Raw genomic sequence first — 17896 nt, 5'->3', positions numbered from 1 at the left:
CACCGCAACCCCCTGTCGTCTTCCTCCCTGGACAGAAGGGCAGGGGCGCGTGGTTGCCGCGCGCGGGCACGTGTCCTGGCCAGCTCCTCCCTGCCTCCTAGCCCCGGCCTCCCCTGAGGGCGCCACGCGACCCCAAGAGCCGTCCAGCTCTCTCTCACTCTCCCTGTGCTCCTCCCCCCTCCTCTGTTTCTCTCTCCCGCGAACGGCCGAACGCCACCATCGCCGCCACCCCTGTTGCCGCGCCCAGAGCCTCTCCCTCATCTCCCCGACGCATTCCAGAGCTCTGCCTCGACCCGCTCTCCCTCTCCACGGATCCAGGCCCCTCCGAAAGCCCTACAGCGTCGTCCCCAACCTCGTCTTCAACCTCTGACCGCCGGCAGACTCGTCGGGGATTCGCGAGCTCCAGCCTCTCCCCGGCCTCGCCGTCGCCTCTGCTGGATCCGCCGTGAGCCCCTGCTCCTGCTCCCCCTCTCCATTTTCCCCTCGTGTGCCGTAGCCGTCGCCTCGCCTGCAACCGAACGCGCCGCCGCCCGCGCTCGCCACCGATGATGCTCCGGTGACCATTTGGTCTCGGGCATGCGACCAACGTATTCACCGCATCACGTAGGCCACCACTAGCACCTCAGCTCGCTTGCTCGCACACTGCAACGCTGCCCGCACCCACGCCCGAACTCCGGCGGCCGCAATCGAGCTCCCCGCCGTCGCCTCCGGCCGCCCCAGGCCCGGCTGGCTTCACCACTCGAAGCGCGCTGGTCTGGGCTCTCGAATGAGCCCAACCCCGCTGCGAACGGGGCACAACAGCCCGTTCCCGAGTGCCCCGCCGCGTCTGCTGCCGCCGGCGGCTAAACGCCGATGGGTTTGACCCACTTTGACCACGGCGGGACACCCCCCTGTGTCCATGACATGTGGGGCCGGCCTTTGACTGAATTAGTGTAGGATTTTAATTAGTGCTAATTGCCCCTGTTAGTTTAGGTGTTAGATTAGTTAACACTAATTAATTTAGTTAATTAATTAAGCCACTGACATGTGGGCCCAGCCCTGCTGACATTTTCGTTAGTATTAGTTTAACCCTAATCAACCCAGTTAACCAACTGAGTCACTAACCAGTGGGCCCCACTGGTCAGGTTTGACCTGAACCCGCCCTGTTGACCTGATGACGTCAGGGTGATGTCATGCTAAAGCAGTAAATGTTTTCTGGAGTTTTAAATAAATCAGAAATGATTTATTTATTTCAGAAAATAGGCAAAACTTCTAAAAATCATATAAAATCAACCGTAAATCCAAATGAAATAGTTTATATATGAAAAATGATCAGAAAAATCCAATCTATCCATCTGTACCATTTTCATGCATGCTAGAACAACTTATGACTACTGTTTAGGACAATTCAATCAAATGGCATTTAAAACATCACATATGGAGTTTGAATTTGAATCGTTGATTCAAACCAACTTCATTTAACTTGTTGCTAGTTGCATTAGCTCAAACCACAGCATATTGTCATGTCATGATCATGCATCATATTGTGCATTGCATTGATTGTGTTCTTCCTTGTTTGCCGGTGTTTGTCCCCTCTCAGTAGACGACGTACCGACGATGAGTTCGATGACACCGATGAAGAGCTATACTATCTTCAGAAGTGCCAGGCAAGCAAAACCCCCTTGTTCATTCCGATACAATCCCACTCTCTCGCTCCTGCTCTATTTTACTGCATTAGGACAACAACAATACAACTGGTACTTACTGCGGTAGCTGGACCCCTTTATCCTCTGCATGACCCGTCATTGCCACAGTAAATAGATGAAACCCACTAGCATGAGTAGGAGTTGTTTGAGCCCTGATGTGCCTACTCATTCATGTTTATTTGTCATGCCTGCTATTGCTTAGAGTTGTGTCAGGTCTGATTCATCAGGGATGAATTGGAGGTGGTGAACATGTCCTACTGTCGAGAGCTAAGTGTGTGAACACGATTTGGTAAAGGTAGCGGTGAGAGGCCATGTAGGAGTACATGGTGGGTTTTCTCATTGCAGCCGTCCTCGGGAACTGAGTTCTGTGTTTGTGATCCATGAACAGCTACTACCACTCATTGGGATCCTTAATTGACCCTCTCGGCTTCTTAGTCACCCTTGTTCTCTGTCCAGGAGTTGCAACTAGTTTCTGGTGTTTGTAGGTAGTGTTAGTAGTCTACCAAGTGGCACCCGGTACAGGTGGGCTTGGGACAGACTAGGCACAGTGGCCCGGTGTACCAAGTGGCACCCGGATGGTGGACTTGGGAACCCTGCACACATTGTTTGGGGCCATGAGGGACACCCCGGCCGGATCTCCTTGCGGATGGAACCCGAATAGGCGATAAACCTAGACGAGAGACTTGAGTGTTTAGGTAGGCCGTGGCCGACTCCCTCGCCAGGCTTCCGCTTGAAGGTTGCCGAGATACATGACGTGTACATGGCGGTAAGTGGCGAGAGCGTGTGTGAAGAATTACACCCCTGCAGGGTTAACATCATCTATTCGAATAGCCGTGTCCGCGGAAAAGGACTTCTGGGTTCCCTGTACAGTTCATAGACAAGTGAAAGTGGATACTCTAAAATACGCAAGATAAGCATGAGTGCTATGGATGGCATTCTCGTAGGGAGACGGGAGCGGATCCATAGTGGTGTATTGATATGGTGAATATGTGGACTCGTGTGTGCCACCTCAAAAGAGTTACTTGCAGTCGTAGTTCAGGTTAGCCACCGAGTCAAAGCTGGCTTGCTGCAGTTAAACTCCACCACCCCCTTTGTTGATAATGATGCATATGTAGTTAGTTCTGATGTAAGTCTTGCTGGGTACATTTGTACTCACGTTTGCCTATTTTACGTTTTTGCAGAGAGACTTCAGTCTCGCTAGTAGTTCCGCATGGACTTCGACGTTTAGCTTGTTACCTCAGCTACGATCTTGTGCCCTCGGCAGGATCTGGTAGATAGTCAGGCTTCTCAGCCTTTTTCATTTCTAGTTGTCTGTACCCAGACATGTTAAGCCTCCGCATGCGCTTGACTTGTATGCTCTGATTGTTGGGTCATGAGACCCATGTTTGTAATATCTCGCTCCTCGGAGCCTATTGAATAAAATACTTGAGTTGTAGAGTCATGTTGTGATGCCATGTTGTATTCGCACATATCGAGCATATTGTGTGTATGTTATTGAAATGCTTGGTATGTGTGGGATCTGACTATCTAGTTGTTTATCCTTAGTAGCCCCTCTTACCGAGAAATGTCTCCTAGTGTCTCCATCGAGCCATGGTAGCTTGCTACTGCTCCGGAACACTTAGGCTGGCCGGCATGTGTCCTTCTTCGTTCCTGTGTTTGTCCCTTCGGGGAAATGTCACACGATGAATATCGGAGTCCTGTTAGCCCGCTACAGCCCGGTTCACCGGAGTCCTGCTAGCCCAGTGCTACAGCCTGGATTCACTCGCTGATGACCGACATGTTCGATGCTGGGTCATGGATGCCTGTCCCTGTAAGTTTGTGCCACTTTGGATTTACGACTAGCCATGTCAGCCCGGGCTCCTTATCATATGGATGCTAGCGACACTATCATATACGTGTGCCAAAAGGCGCAAACGGTCCCAGGCAAGGGTAAGGCGACACCCGTGGGGATACCATGCGTGAGGCCGCAAAGTGATATGAGGTGTTACATGCTAGATCGATGTGGCATAGAGTCGGGGTCCTGACAGCTTTGGTATCAGAGCCTGACTGCCTGTAGGATTACCAAGCCAAACTGGTCGAAGTTGAGTCTAGAAATTCTTTAGTTATATAAGGGAATTGATTGTGGTTGGGAACGTAAGGCTCTTTTTACTCCTTATCCCTTACGCCTTCTGATCCGAGTCATCTTATCTTTCCTACGAGGTTAAGGAACTAGGCTTTCTCTTCTTTCTATCAGGATCACATGTTACTAATCCGTAGACTTATAGGATTGTTGGTTTCAAGCCTCAGTTAAGTTCATACTATTTCCGTATGTTAACTATTGATCTCGAAACCTTGATATTATGATGATCAAGTGGTTATGCCACCATTTTGTAGGATGTCTCAAACCCCTTTTCGAGCATTTATAGCCGTTATGCTGTCCGAGTCATCCCAGGTTTCTAAATAGTCTGATGCATTTGCAAATCCCTTCTTACCGTTCCGATGTTCCTTTGGTCAGATTAACCACACCAACTAGTGTGTTGAGGTACTTCATTGCCTCGGTATATATGTTGGAGCTAGTATTATGACCCTAGGTGTCTTAGAGTACCACCTAGTAAGCTAGCCATGATTTGTGTTCCCAGTGTGATGATTCTGGCCTTTATTCTCGAAAGCACCCCGTGATGCCACCTAGTAGTAGGTATTCTACTCCTGGGTTCTGAACCCGAGATTCACCCTACTTCATGTTGTTAGTATTTGCAAGTTCCCTTAAGATATTAGTAACCTTTGCGATAGTCCTCGAGGTCCGTGGTATTTCTTTCTTCTAAATACTATGAACCACTTATGGCAGAAGTTCTTTGAACCAAAAGATCACAACCAGAGTGCTCTTGATGAGTTCTCCATTCCACATTGTGAATCTGCCTGTCCTTCCTCTTCAGCATGGGTTATTCGGAAGAAATATGCTGAATTTGTTCGGCATACTAATCCGTGCATCCACAACTCAGAAAATCATATGTTCTTTTGAGTTGTCCCTCCGTAGTTGTATCCTGACCCCCGTCTATCAATTGATAGTCAAGAGTATGCGTGCATTCGTTCATCAATGCCGATTACTCTTGTGGTCCGTCAAGCCATTCTATTCCGGAATGACTAGGAGAAACAAACTCCAGTACCTCATCCATATCTAGTATTTGGTCAAAGCAGTTGTATTCCGTAGATCAAAGTGCCAACCCAGCTTCTGGTCTGTTCCACCTTGGAGTATTACCATCTTTATATCAAGAATATCATGGGAATTGCACACCATCCTATGAACTCTTGATACAGTGATACTCTCTCCATCATTATTTATTTCTCAGTTTCCGTGTTGTTGCAACCGGAATGTCGACAAGTGAATCGTGATGTGTGAAATCAATACTACTAGCAACCTTGTTGCTTGGTAGTTAAAGGACAATAATTTCATTCTTAGCGTGTTGGTTCTTGAATCATCATTCTAAGACTGATCGTGCTACCTAGTCCTTATTTCCGGTGCACTCTTCGATCAATGAGTTAGGATTATTCAAACCCTTGCTCTGTTGATCATATCGTCTTGCCCTGAAAAGCAAGATTATTCTCGAGCTTAGTAACCTATCGGTGGTTTGTGATTTTCCGAATATCTTCTCGGAAGTATTACCAGGTTGTCACCTGACCGCTATGTTGAGTTCGTGATCAAGATGGTTTCTTGTAAACCACCCCTTCTCTAAGAATCTGTGTGGGATACCCCTGAGCTAGTTGGTCAAGCTAAACAATAACTTGGAGAGTTGGAAGATAAAAGCTTGTCTGACTTAGTTCATGTTAAGGGATATCTTTTTATGTGTGTGTGTTGAAGAAAGATGATATCTTCACCGATTGGTCCCAGTGATCAGTTAATGGACCTATCATCTTATCCAATCTTTGATTTGAGTGTGGGCTATTCTCAAATCAAATCAGAACCAACGATGTTCGTAATGTTGTCTTACTCGTGGTTTTTCCTCGAGCATACTCCATTATATCCTTTGGTCTGACCAATACTATCACTTGTTCACATAATTATGGAATTCCATTTACATGGAAATCTCGATAACTTGTTGTTGAGCCCATCAGCAGCATTTTGTCTCCTCTATGATTTGTGTTGAACATCCAACTAGTGTTGGAAACTTTGGAAAGCATTTCTTCATGCTAGCTCATGAAGCATATGTTCGGATGAAAGAAGTGACTTTCTCCAAGTTCAGGTGCATTAGGTGTAAGTTGCCGCCATGAATTTGAGAAAGGTTTGTTTTGTTTCCCCTGGAATCATCCCAAATTAGTCACACATGTGCAAAGTATACTATGGTTTGGTAGATTAATTATCTCCACTCCATATGTATTCCGTAGCACACCAAGCCACTGATTGATTTGTTCAAGGAGAAGAAGCTCCTTCTTAAGAGTATACCTTATGCAAGGACTTTGATATCCTCGATGATGATTCCCCACCAGAAATAGGTAGTGTTTTATTGTAAGACTACCATGTGATCATGTTTGTTTGAGACAACTGTTCACATATTTGTAGCAGAACCAGCTCATGTTTTGGAGCTTGCTATCGTAGTTCATTTTCCTGAGAATCTTGCAACGTCATCTCTTCGGTTGGTGTTGCAAATTTCCTTTTCCAGACCTGCTGTCTGAAATGTCCTGTTACCAACCAAATCTGAATCTCAGGCAAATATGATGGTTGGAACTATTCCAAGGTCTATGATGTAGGTCCCGACAAGGTTGATGTTGGCCGACACACCTAGTCGGAAGATCTATTATTGTAGTATCTTGAATGAGCAATTCGACCATCTTCTCCATGAGGATTTGGTATGACTTATTCCACAAGTTGTTCCTTATGGATTTTTGTGCTTCCGAAGTCCGACCTTTACTTGATGGCCATGTTGATGTTTTAAGCATTGACCATGGTACCTAGTACATCAAGGAGAACATGAAGCGGAGTGCTAAATGTCTCTCGGTCGATCATCCAGATTTTGTTTGCTTGGCATTGCTAGGGTGAAATCTGAGAAAGTGTTGTCTTCCTTTCCATCTGCATCCTCCATCGTTATTCATCATGGTAGTATGTAGTTGTATTAACATTCTTTTCATAGATGTTGGTAGAACTATGATGATTATGGAAATGCTCAAGTTCTTGAGAGCACGCGCAAGCGCTAGGTGTTATCATCGGCACTAATTGGATTTGCTCTCAGCTTCCTCGGTTATGCTATAGCTTTTCAAACAGTGGACTCACTCTCTACTGTTGAGTTTCTCCCCAGTTACTAAAATCGTCCCTTGTGTTGTTTTCAACAAGGTAATCCACATCATCCATTCTAATCTGGGTATGCCATTCCGTTGCACCCCGCAAATCGATTGTTGGTGAATTGCCTTAGGCTGGTATAAAGAGTTTCGATGATTTTTAAATCAAAGGTAATTCTTTTTGCCACCTAAGGGGATATATCTACGAGTCACCATCCCCAAGGTGTCTCGTTGTGGTATCATGATAACTCAACTCCTCGCTACGTCGACAACTGTTCACCACCCTCGTAAGTGTGGAATTGTTGTCTACCTAGTGAACCTTCGACATCTGTTCCACTCCATTCATTTGGATGAATGTTTCGTGTCTCAGCTCGAGTTGCTATGTCTCATTCCGTGAGTTAATCCTGAGTTGTTCGATATTCGAGAAGATTGACCCTTCTAGAGTCTCCTTCTTCTCTTCATATCATGTTGGCAGGAGTTCTCAGAGCAAGACATCGAGACAATGTTGGTGATCGAATCAACGTTCTTATGAAGTGCAACCTGGATCGTGAAGATTGTATTAGTTTGCGTTTTCCCCTTCATCTTACCCTACGCTTGAATCTCGGGACGAGATTTTTGCTTAGTGGGGGTGAGTTGTCACATCCCTAGCTTCTGGTGCTGCCTAGTGTTTGCATCTTGCTTGCATCATGTTTAAATTTCTCAGAATTGAACTGAGGGAATTTTCCAAGCCTCACAAATTTTAAGAGGAGGGCAAAGAACCCTAGAAAATGCATTCAATGTTTCCAAAATGGCCTTAAATAATGTTGGTTATATTTTGGCAAAGGTTTTGCACCAAACCAAAAATAATGAACATTTTTGAGGAATATTTTGGGCACTGGATTTAAATCATTATTCTATTTGCATTTGGAATTATATTCATAATATATATAGAATATATTTTCAAATACCCTAGAACATTTCATGTGCTTCTGGATTAGTCCATTCAGCAACATAGAAATACCCAGAGGATATTTGGCACTGTTTAGAGTCTGTTTTGGAATTTAAACAGTGGCAAAGTTTAAAACAAAGAAACAAAATAGAACAAAAAAAGAGAAGAAAGTTACCTAGTGCTTACCTGCAGCACAGCCGGCCAAGCTCCTGTTTTGGCCCAACCCACCACCGCAACCCCCTGTCGTCTTCCTCCCTGGACAGAAGGACAGGGGCGCGTGGTTGCCGCGCGCGGGCACGCGTCCTGGCCAGCTCCTCCCTGCCTGCTAGCCCCGGCCTCCCCTGAGGGCGCCACGCGACCCCAAGAGTCGTCCAGCTCTCTCTCACTCTCCCTGTGCTCCTCCCCCCTCCTCTGTTTCTCTCTCCCGCAAACGGCCGAACGCCACCGTCGCCGCCGCCCCTGTTGCCGCGCCCAGAGCCTCTCCCTCATCTCCCCGACGCATTCCAGAGCTCCGCCTCGACCTGCTCTCCCTCTCCATGGATCCAGGCCCCTCCGGAAGCCCTGCAGCGTCGTCCCCAACCTCGTCTTCAACCTCTGACCGCCGGCGGACTCGTCGGGGATTCGCGAGCTCCAGCCTCTCCCCGGCCTCGCCATCGCCTCTACTGGATCCGCTGTGAGCCCCTGCTCCTGCTCGCCCTCTCTGTTTTCCCCTCGTGTGCCGTAGCCATCGCCTCGCCTCCAACCGAACGCGCCGCCGCCCGCGCTCGCCACCGGTGATGCTCCGGTGACCATTTGGTCTCGGGCATGCGACCAACGTATTCACCGCATCACATAGGCCACCACTAGCGCCTCAGCTCGCTTGCTCGCACACCGCAACGCTGCCCGCACCCACGCCCGAACTCCGGCGGCCGCAACCCAGCTCCCCGCCGTCGCCTCCGGCCGCCCCAAGCCCGGCTGGCTCCACCACTCGACGCGCGCTGGTCTGGGCTCTCGAATGAGCCCAACCCCGCTGCGAACGGGGCACAACAGCCCATTCCCGAGTTCCCCGCCGCGTCTGCTGCAGCCGGCGGCTAAACGCCGGTGGGTTTGACCCACTTTGACCACGGCGGGACACCCCGCTGTGTCCATGACATGTGGGGCCGGCCTTTGACTGAATTAGTGTAGGATTTTAATTAGTGCTAATTGCCCCTGTTAGTTTAGGTGTGAGATTAGTTAACACTAATTAATTTAGTTAATTAATTAAGCCACTGACATGTGGGCCCAGCCCTGCTGACATTTTTGTTAGTATTAGTTTAACCCTAATCAACCCAGTTAACCAACTGAATCACTAACCAGTGGGCCCCACTGGTCAGGTTTGACCTGAACCCGCCCTGTTGACCTGATGACGTCAGGGTGATGTCATGCTGAAGCAGTAAATGTTTTCTGGAGTTTTAAATAAATCAGAAATGATTTATTTATTTCAGAAAATAGGCAAAACTTCTAAAAATCATATAAAATCAACCGTAACTCCAAATGAAATAATTTATATATGAAAAATGATCAGAAAAATCCAATCTATCCATTTGTACCATTTTCATGCATGTTAGGACAACTTATGACTACTGTTTAGGACAATTCAATCAAATGGCATTTAAAACATGACATATGGAGTTGGAATTTGAATCGTTGATTCAAACCAACTTCATTTAACTTGTTGCTAGTTGCATTAGCTCAAACCACAGCATATTGTCATGTCATGATCATGCATCATATTGTGCATTGCATTGATTGTGTTCCTCCTTGTTTGCCGGTGTTTGTCCCCTCTCAGTAGACGACGTACCGACGATGAGTTCGATGACACCGATGAAGAGCTATACTATCTTCAGAAGTGCCAGGCAAGCAAAACCCCCTTGTTCATTCCGATACAATCCCACTCTCTCGCTCCTGCTCTATTTTACTGCATTAGGACAACAACAATACAACTGGTACTTACTGCGGTAGCTGGACCCCTTTATCCTCTGCATGACCTGTCATTGCCACAGTAAATAGATGAAACCCACTAGCATGAGTAGGAGTTGTTTGAGCCCTGATGTGCCTACTCATTCATGTTTATTTGTCATGCCTGCTATTGCTTAGAGTTGTGTCAGGTCTGATTCATCAGGGATGAATTGGAGGTGGTGAACATGTCCTACTGTTGAGAGCTAAGTGTGTGAACACGATTTGGTAAAGGTAGCGGTGAGAGGCCATGTAGGAGTACATGGTGGGTTTTCTCATTGCAGCCGTCCTCGGGAACTGAGTTCTGTGTTTGTGATCCATGAACAGCTACTACCACTCATTGGGATCCTTAATTGACCCTCTCAGCTTCTTAGTCACCCTTGTTCTCTGTCCAGGAGTTGCAACTAGTTTCTGGTGTTTGTAGGTAGTGTTAGTAGTCTACCAAGTGGCACCCGGTACAGGTGGGCTTGGGACAGACTAGGCACAGTGGCCCGGTGTACCAAGTGGCACCCGGATGGTGGACTTGGGAACCCTGCACACATTGTTTGGGGCCATGAGGGACACCCCGGCCGGATCTCCTTGCGGATGGAACCCGAATAGGCGATAAACCTAGACGAGAGACTTGAGTGTTTAGGTAGGCCGTGGCCGACTCCCTCGCCAGGCTTCCGCTTGAAGGTTGCCGAGATACATGACGTGTACATGGCGGTAAGTGGCGAGAGCGTGTGTGAAGAATTACACCCCTGCAGGGTTAACATCATCTATTCGAATAGCCATGTCCGCGGAAAAGGACTTCTGGGTTCCCTGTACAGTTCATAGACAAGTGAAAGTGGATACTCTAAAATACGCAAGATAAGCGTGAGTGCTATGGATGGCGTTCTCGTAGGGAGACGGGAGCGGATCCATAGTGGTGTATTGATATGGTGAATATGTGGACTTGTGTGCGCCACCTCAAAAGAGTTACTTGCAGTCGTAGTTCAGGTTAGCCACTGAGTCAAAGCTGGCTTGCTGCAGTTAAACTCCACCACCCCCTTTGTTAATAATGATGCATATGTAGTTAGTTCTGATGTAAGTCTTGCTGGGTACATTTGTACTCACGTTTGCCTATTTTACGTTTTTGCAGAGAGACTTCAGTCTCGCTAGTAGTTCCGCGTGGACTTCGATGTTTAGCTTGTTACCTCAGCTACGATCTTGTGCCCTCGGCAGGATCTGGTAGATAGTCAGGCTTCTCAGCCTTTTTCATTTCTAGTTGTCTGTACCCAGACATGTTAAGCTTCCGCATGCGCTTGACTTGTATGCTCTGATTGTTGGGTCATGAGACCCATGTTTGTAATATCTCGCTCCTCGGAGCCTATTGAATAAAATACTTGAGTTGTAGAGTCATGTTGTGATGCCATGTTATATTTGCACATATCGAGCATATTGTGTGTATGTTATTGAAATGCTTGGTATGTGTGGGATCTGACTATCTAGTTGTTTATCCTTAGTAGCCCCTCTTACCGGGAAATGTCTCCTAGTGTCTCCATCGAGCCATGGTAGCTTGCTACTGCTCCGGAACACTTAGGCTGGCCGGCATGTGTCCTTCTTCATTCCTTTGTCTGTCCCTTCGGGGAAATGTCACGCGATGAATACTGGAGTCCTGTCAGCCCGCTACAGCCCGGTTCACCGGAGTCCTGCTAGCCCAGTGCTACAGCCTGGATTCACTCACTGATGACCGACATGTTCGATGCTGGGTCATGGATGCCTGTCCCTGCAAGTTTGTGCCACTTTGGATTTACGACTAGCCATGTCAGCCCGGGCTCCTTATCATATGGATGCTAGCGACACTATCATATACGTGTGCCAAAAGGCGCAAACGGCCCCGGGCAAGGGTAAGGCGATACCCGTGGGGATACCGTGCGTGAGGCCGCAAAGTGATATGAGGTGTTACATGCTCGATCGATGTGGCATTGAGTCGGGGTCCTGACATTCTACAAGCTGCGCAAAAATTACATAATGATATTTCCTTAGCCTCATCATATAAATGAAAAGCTACTGAAGGGGGTGAATTCTTAGGATAATAGTAAAAGTTTTGCACGAAATTATTGGCAAGTAAGAGATATTGTTCGATCCAGTCATGGAGGAAGTTGGCGAGGACTGCATTTTCAGCCAAAGAATAGAAGTCTTCATAAATCCCGGCTGCTCTCAAGAAATTATCACATGGCCACTCACAAGGCCTTACTTCCGCTACACGAGGAGGATTATACTTGGCATTTTATTTCTCCTTAGCTTGTTTATCCTTGGAGCTTTGGCTGGAGGAGCCCCTCAAGAATAACCTCTTCATCTTTTTCTGAAAATTTCTGAAATTTTTAGTAACTTCAAAATAAAAGTGAATCAAACTGAACAAGATTGATAGCAACTACTCCCACAAGTGCCTAGAGCCTATATCATGCATTAAAATTACTTGGGTCCACATAAATTTGACATGCAAGCTCAAGAACAGGGTCACCTATGCAGCAAAAATTTGCAATCAATAAAGCACTAGAACAAAAACTAATTGGAAAAATGGAGGAGTCACATACCAAGCAACAATCTCCCAAAGCAGTTTTGTGAATGAAGCTTCGAGCAAAGAGATCGAAAATTGCAGCAAAATGAGCTAGAACTCGTGCTTGAGCTGGATGGGGATTTTTTGGGAGGAATATGGAGTGTGTGGGTGCAGGAATAAGTGGAGGGGGGCACCGTGGGCCCATGAGACAGGGGGGGCGCCCAGGGGGAGTGGGAGCGCTCTGGACCCTCGTGGCCAGGTGCTTGCCCCCCTGCTGTGTTCCTAGTGCCTAAAATCCTCAAATATTCCATAAAAAATTATACTAAATTTGCAGGGCATTTGGAGCACTTTTATTTTTGGGATATTTTTTTATTGCATGGATAATTCAGAAAACAGACAGATAATACTATTTTTGCTTTGTTTATTCTAAATAACAGAAAGTAAAAAGAGAGTACAGAAGGTTGTGCCTTCTAGTTTCATCCATCTCATGATCATCAAAAGGAATCCACTAACAAGGTTGATCAAGTCTTGTTAACAAACTTATTCGGAATAACATGGAACCAGAGAAATTCCGAATAACACTAGGTTACCTCAACGAGGATATGAACATCCCCAATAATAAGAATATCATACTTTTTCTTGATAGTAGGAAGAGGAAATTCAAAACCTCCAATAACAATAGTTGGACTTCTTCCAATAGAATTGATGCTATGAACTTGAGGTTGTTTCCTCGGGAAATGTACCGTATGCTCATTACCATTAACATGAAAAGTGACATTGCCTTTGTTGCAATCAATAACAGCCTCTGCAGTATTCAAAAAGGGTCTACCAAGGATAATCGACATACTATCGTCCTCGGGAATATCAAGAATAACAAAGTCCGTTAAGATAGTGACATTTGCAACCACAATAGGCACAGCCTCACAAATACCAACAGGTATAGCAGTTGATTTATCAGCCATTTGCAAAGATATTTCAGTAGGTGTCAACTTATTCAATTCAAGTATACTATCTAAAGAGAGAGGCATAACACTAACACGAGCTCCAAGATCACATAAAGCAGTTTTAACATAGTTTCTTTTAATGGAGAATGGTATAGTTGGTACCCCTGGATCTCCAAGTTTCTTCGGTATTCCACCTTTAAAAGTATAATTAGCAAGCATGGTGGAAATTTCAACTTCTAGTATCTTTGTTTTATTTGTAATGATATCCTTCATATATTTAGCATAAGGGTTTACTTTAAGCATATCAGTTAAGCGCATACCTAAGAAGATAGGTCTAATCATTTCAGTAAAGCGCTCAAAATCCTCATCATCCTTTGTCTTGGATGGTTTAGGAGGAAAAGGCATGGGTTTCTGAACCCATGGTTCTCTTTCTTTACCGTGCTTCCTAGCAATAGAATCTCTCTTATCATAACGTTGATTCTTTGATTATGGGTTATCAAGATCAACAGCAGGTTCAATCTCTACATCATTATTATTGCTAGGTTGAGCATCAACATGAACATTGTCATTAACATTATCACTAGGTTCATTTTCATCACCTGGTTGTGTTTTAGCATCAGAAATAGAAATATCATTGGGATTCTCAGGTGCGTCTAGAACAGGTTCTCTAGAAGCATGCAAAGTCCTATCGTTTTTCTTTTTCTTATTTTTAGAAGGACTAGGTGCATCTACATTATTTCTCTGAGAATCTTGCTCAATTCTCTTAGGGTGGCCTTTAGGATACAAAGGTTCCTGAGTCATTCTACCAGTTCTAGTAGCCACTCTAACAGGAAAATCATGTTTATTATTTAATTGATCGAGCAAATCACTTTGAGCTTTAAGTACTTGCTCAGCTTGAGTGGTAACCATAGAAGCATATTTGCTAATGATTTTAAGTTCACCTTTGACTCTAGCCATATAATCACTCAAGCGTTGTATCATGTAAGAATTACTCTTTAATTCTATACCAACATAAGCATTAAAACTTTCTTGCCTAGCCATAAAGTCATCAAATTCATCTAAACATTGGGTATGAAATTTAGTAGACGGGATTTCAACCTTATCATATCTATAGAGAGAATTTACCTTTACTACCCGTGTCGGGTTATCAAGACAATGTGTTTCTTCGACAGGCGGTATATTAAGACCATGTATTTCTTCAATAGGAGGTAAATTCTTAACATCTTCAGCTTTAATACCTTTTTCTTTCATTGATTTCTTTGCCTCTTGCATATCTTCAGGACTGAGAAATATAATACCTCTCTTCTTCGGAGTAGGTTTAAGAATTGGCTCAAGAGTTGGCTCAATTGGCTCAGGAATTGGCTCGGGAATTGCCTCAGGAAGAGTCCAATTATTTTCATTAGTCAACATATTATTCAATAACAATTCAGCTTGGTCGACTGTTCTTTCCCTGAAAACACAACCAGCACAACTATCCAAGTGGTGCATGGAAGCATCAGTTAGTCCATTATAAAAGATATCAAGTATTTCATTTTTCTTAAGAGGATGATCAGGCAAAGCATTAAGTAATCGGAGAAGCCTCCCCCAAGCTTGTGGGAGACTCTCTTCTTTGATTTGCACAAAATTATATATTTCCTGCAAGGCAACTTGTTTCTTATGAGCAGGACAATATTTAGCAGAGAAGTAATAAATCATATCCTGAGGACTAGCACACGACCAGGATCAAGAGAATTAAACCAAGTTTTAGCATCGCCCTTTAATGAGAATGGAAATATCTTAAGGATATAATAATAGCGAGACTTCTCATCATTAGTGAACATGGTGGCTATATCATTCAACTTGGTAAGATGTGCCACAATAGTTTCAGATTCATTGCCATAAAAAGGATCAGATTCAACCAAAGTAATTATCTCAGGATCAACAGAGAATTCATAATCCTTATCAGTAAAAAAGATAGGTGAAGTAGCAAAAGCAGGGTCATATTTCATTCTAGCATTCAGAGTTTTCTATTTAAGTTTAGCTAGTAACTTCTTAAGATCATATCTATCATTGCAAGCAAAAAGATCTCTAAAAGTTTCTTCATCCATAACATAACCCTCAGGAACAACAGGTAATTCATACTTAGGGGGAGAACCTTCATCATCACTATCATCAATAATTTCATCTTCAATAATTTCATTCTCTCCAACCCTAGCAAGTTGTTCATCAAGATAATCACCTAATGGCACAACAGTATCTAGCATAGAAGTAGTTTCATCTTGAGTATCATGCATAGTAGAAGTGGCATCATCAATAACATGTGATATATCAAAATTCATAGCAGTAGCAGGTTTAGGTGTTGCAAGCTTACTCAAAACAAAAGGAGAGTCTAGTGCACAGCTAGATGGCAGTTCCTTATCTCCCCTCGTAGTTGAGGGAAAAATCTTAGTTCTTGCTATTGGAAATATGCCCTAGAGGCAATAATAAAATGGTTATTATTATATTTCCTTGTTCATGATAATTGTCTATTGTTCATGCTATAATTGTGTTATCCGGAAATCGTAATACATGTGTGAATACATAGATCACAACATGTCCCTAGTGAGCCTCTAGTTGACTACCTCGTTGATCAACGGATGGTTATGGTTTCCTGACCATGGACATTGGATGTCATTGATAACGGGATCACATCGTTGGGAGAATGATGTGATGGACAAGACCCAATCCTAAGCATAGCACAAGATTGTGTAGTTCATTTGCTAGAGCTTTTCTAATGTCAAGTATCATTTCCTTAGACCATGAGATCGTGTAACTCCCGGATACCGTAGGAGTGCTTTGGGTGTACCAAACGTTACAACGTAACTGGGTGGCTATAAAGGTATACTACAGGTATCTGCGAAAGTGTCTGTTGGGTTGACACGGATCGAGACTGGGATTTGTCACTCTGTATGACGGAAAGGTATCTCTGGGCCCACTCGGTAATGCATCATCATAATGAGCTCAATGTGACCAAGTGATTGGTCACGGGATCATGCATTACGGTACGAGTAAAGTGACTTGCCGGTAACGAGATTGAACGAGGTATTGGGATACCGACGACCCAATCTCGGGCAAGTAATGTACCGATTGACAAAAGGAATTGTATACGGGATTACTTGAATCCTCGACATCGTGGTTCATTCAATGAGATCATCGTGGAACATGTGGGAGCCAACATGGGTATCCATATCCCGCTGTTGGTTATTGGCCGGAGAGCTGTCTCGGTCATGTTTGCTTGATTCCCGAACCCGTAGGGTCTACACACTTAAGGTTCGATGATGCTAGGGTTATTAGGAAGACTTGTGTGTGATTACCGAATGTTGTTCGGAGTCCCGGATGAGATCCCGGACGTCAGAGGAGTTCCGGAATGGTTTGGAGGTGAAGATTTATATATGGGAAGTTGTCATACGATCACCGGAAAAGTTCGGGGGCATATCGGTATTGTACCGGGGCCACCGGAGGGGTTCCGAGGGTCCACCGGGAGGGGCCACCTCTCTCGGAGGGCCTCATGGGCCGTAGAGGAAAGGGAACCAGCCCTTAGAGGGCTGGGCGCATCCCCCCCTTGGGACCATGCGCCTAGGGTTGGCGGGAAACCCTAGAGGGGGCGCCCCCCTTGCTTGGGGGGCAAGCCCCCTCCCTTTGGCCGCCCCCCCCTCTAGATCTCATCTAGAGGGTCCGGCCCCCTTCCCCCTTCCCCTATAAATAGAGGGGCGAGGGGAGGGCTGCACACCACACCAAAGGCGCAGCCCTTCCTCCCCAATACCTCTCCTCCTCCGTTAAGAGCTTGGCGAAGCCCTCCCAGAGTACTGCCGCTCCATCACCATCACGCCGTCGTGCTGCTGTTGGAGCTCTCTTACTCAACCTCTCCCTCCTCCTTGCTGGATCAAGGCGCGGGAGACATCTCCGCTCCATACGTTCGTTGAACGTGGAGGTGCCATCCGTTCGGCGCTGGGATCATCGGTGATTTGGATCACGACGAGTACGACTCCATCAACCCTGTTCTCTTGAACGCTTCCGCTCGCGATCTACAAGGGTATGTAGATGCACTCCTCTCTCTCTCGTTACTAGATAACTCCACAGATTGATCTTGGTGATGCATAGAAAATTTTAAATTTCTGCTACGATCCCCAACACTTGCGTCTTTCAAGTTCTTCATAGTGATCAACAGATATAAATCCCAAGTGACTCAAAGAATAGAGCTATGCTCCCCGGAAACGGCACCAGAAAATAGTCTTGATAACCCACAAGTATAGGGGATCGCAACAGTTTTCGAGGGTAGAGTATTCAACCCAAATTTGTTGATTCGACACAAGGGGAGCCAAAGAATATTCTCAAGTATTAGTTGTTGAGTTGTCAATTCAACCACACCTGGATAACTTAGTATCTGCAGCAAAGTATTTAGTAGCAAAGTAGTATGATAGTAATGGTAACAATGGCAAAAGTAAAGATATCAGTTTTTTAGTGATTGTAACAGTAGCAATGGAAAAGTAAATAAGCGAAGCACAATATGTGAAAAGCTCGTAGGCATTGGATCAGTGATCGAAAATTATTTCGGATGTGATTCCTCATGTAATAGTTA

This window comes from Triticum dicoccoides, chromosome 2B, assembly GCF_002162155.2.
Source record: "Triticum dicoccoides isolate Atlit2015 ecotype Zavitan chromosome 2B, WEW_v2.0, whole genome shotgun sequence".
Taxonomy (NCBI): domain Eukaryota; kingdom Viridiplantae; phylum Streptophyta; class Magnoliopsida; order Poales; family Poaceae; genus Triticum; species Triticum dicoccoides.
The sequence above is the reverse complement of the archived record's forward strand: the minus strand, read 5'-3'. Positions refer to the sequence as shown.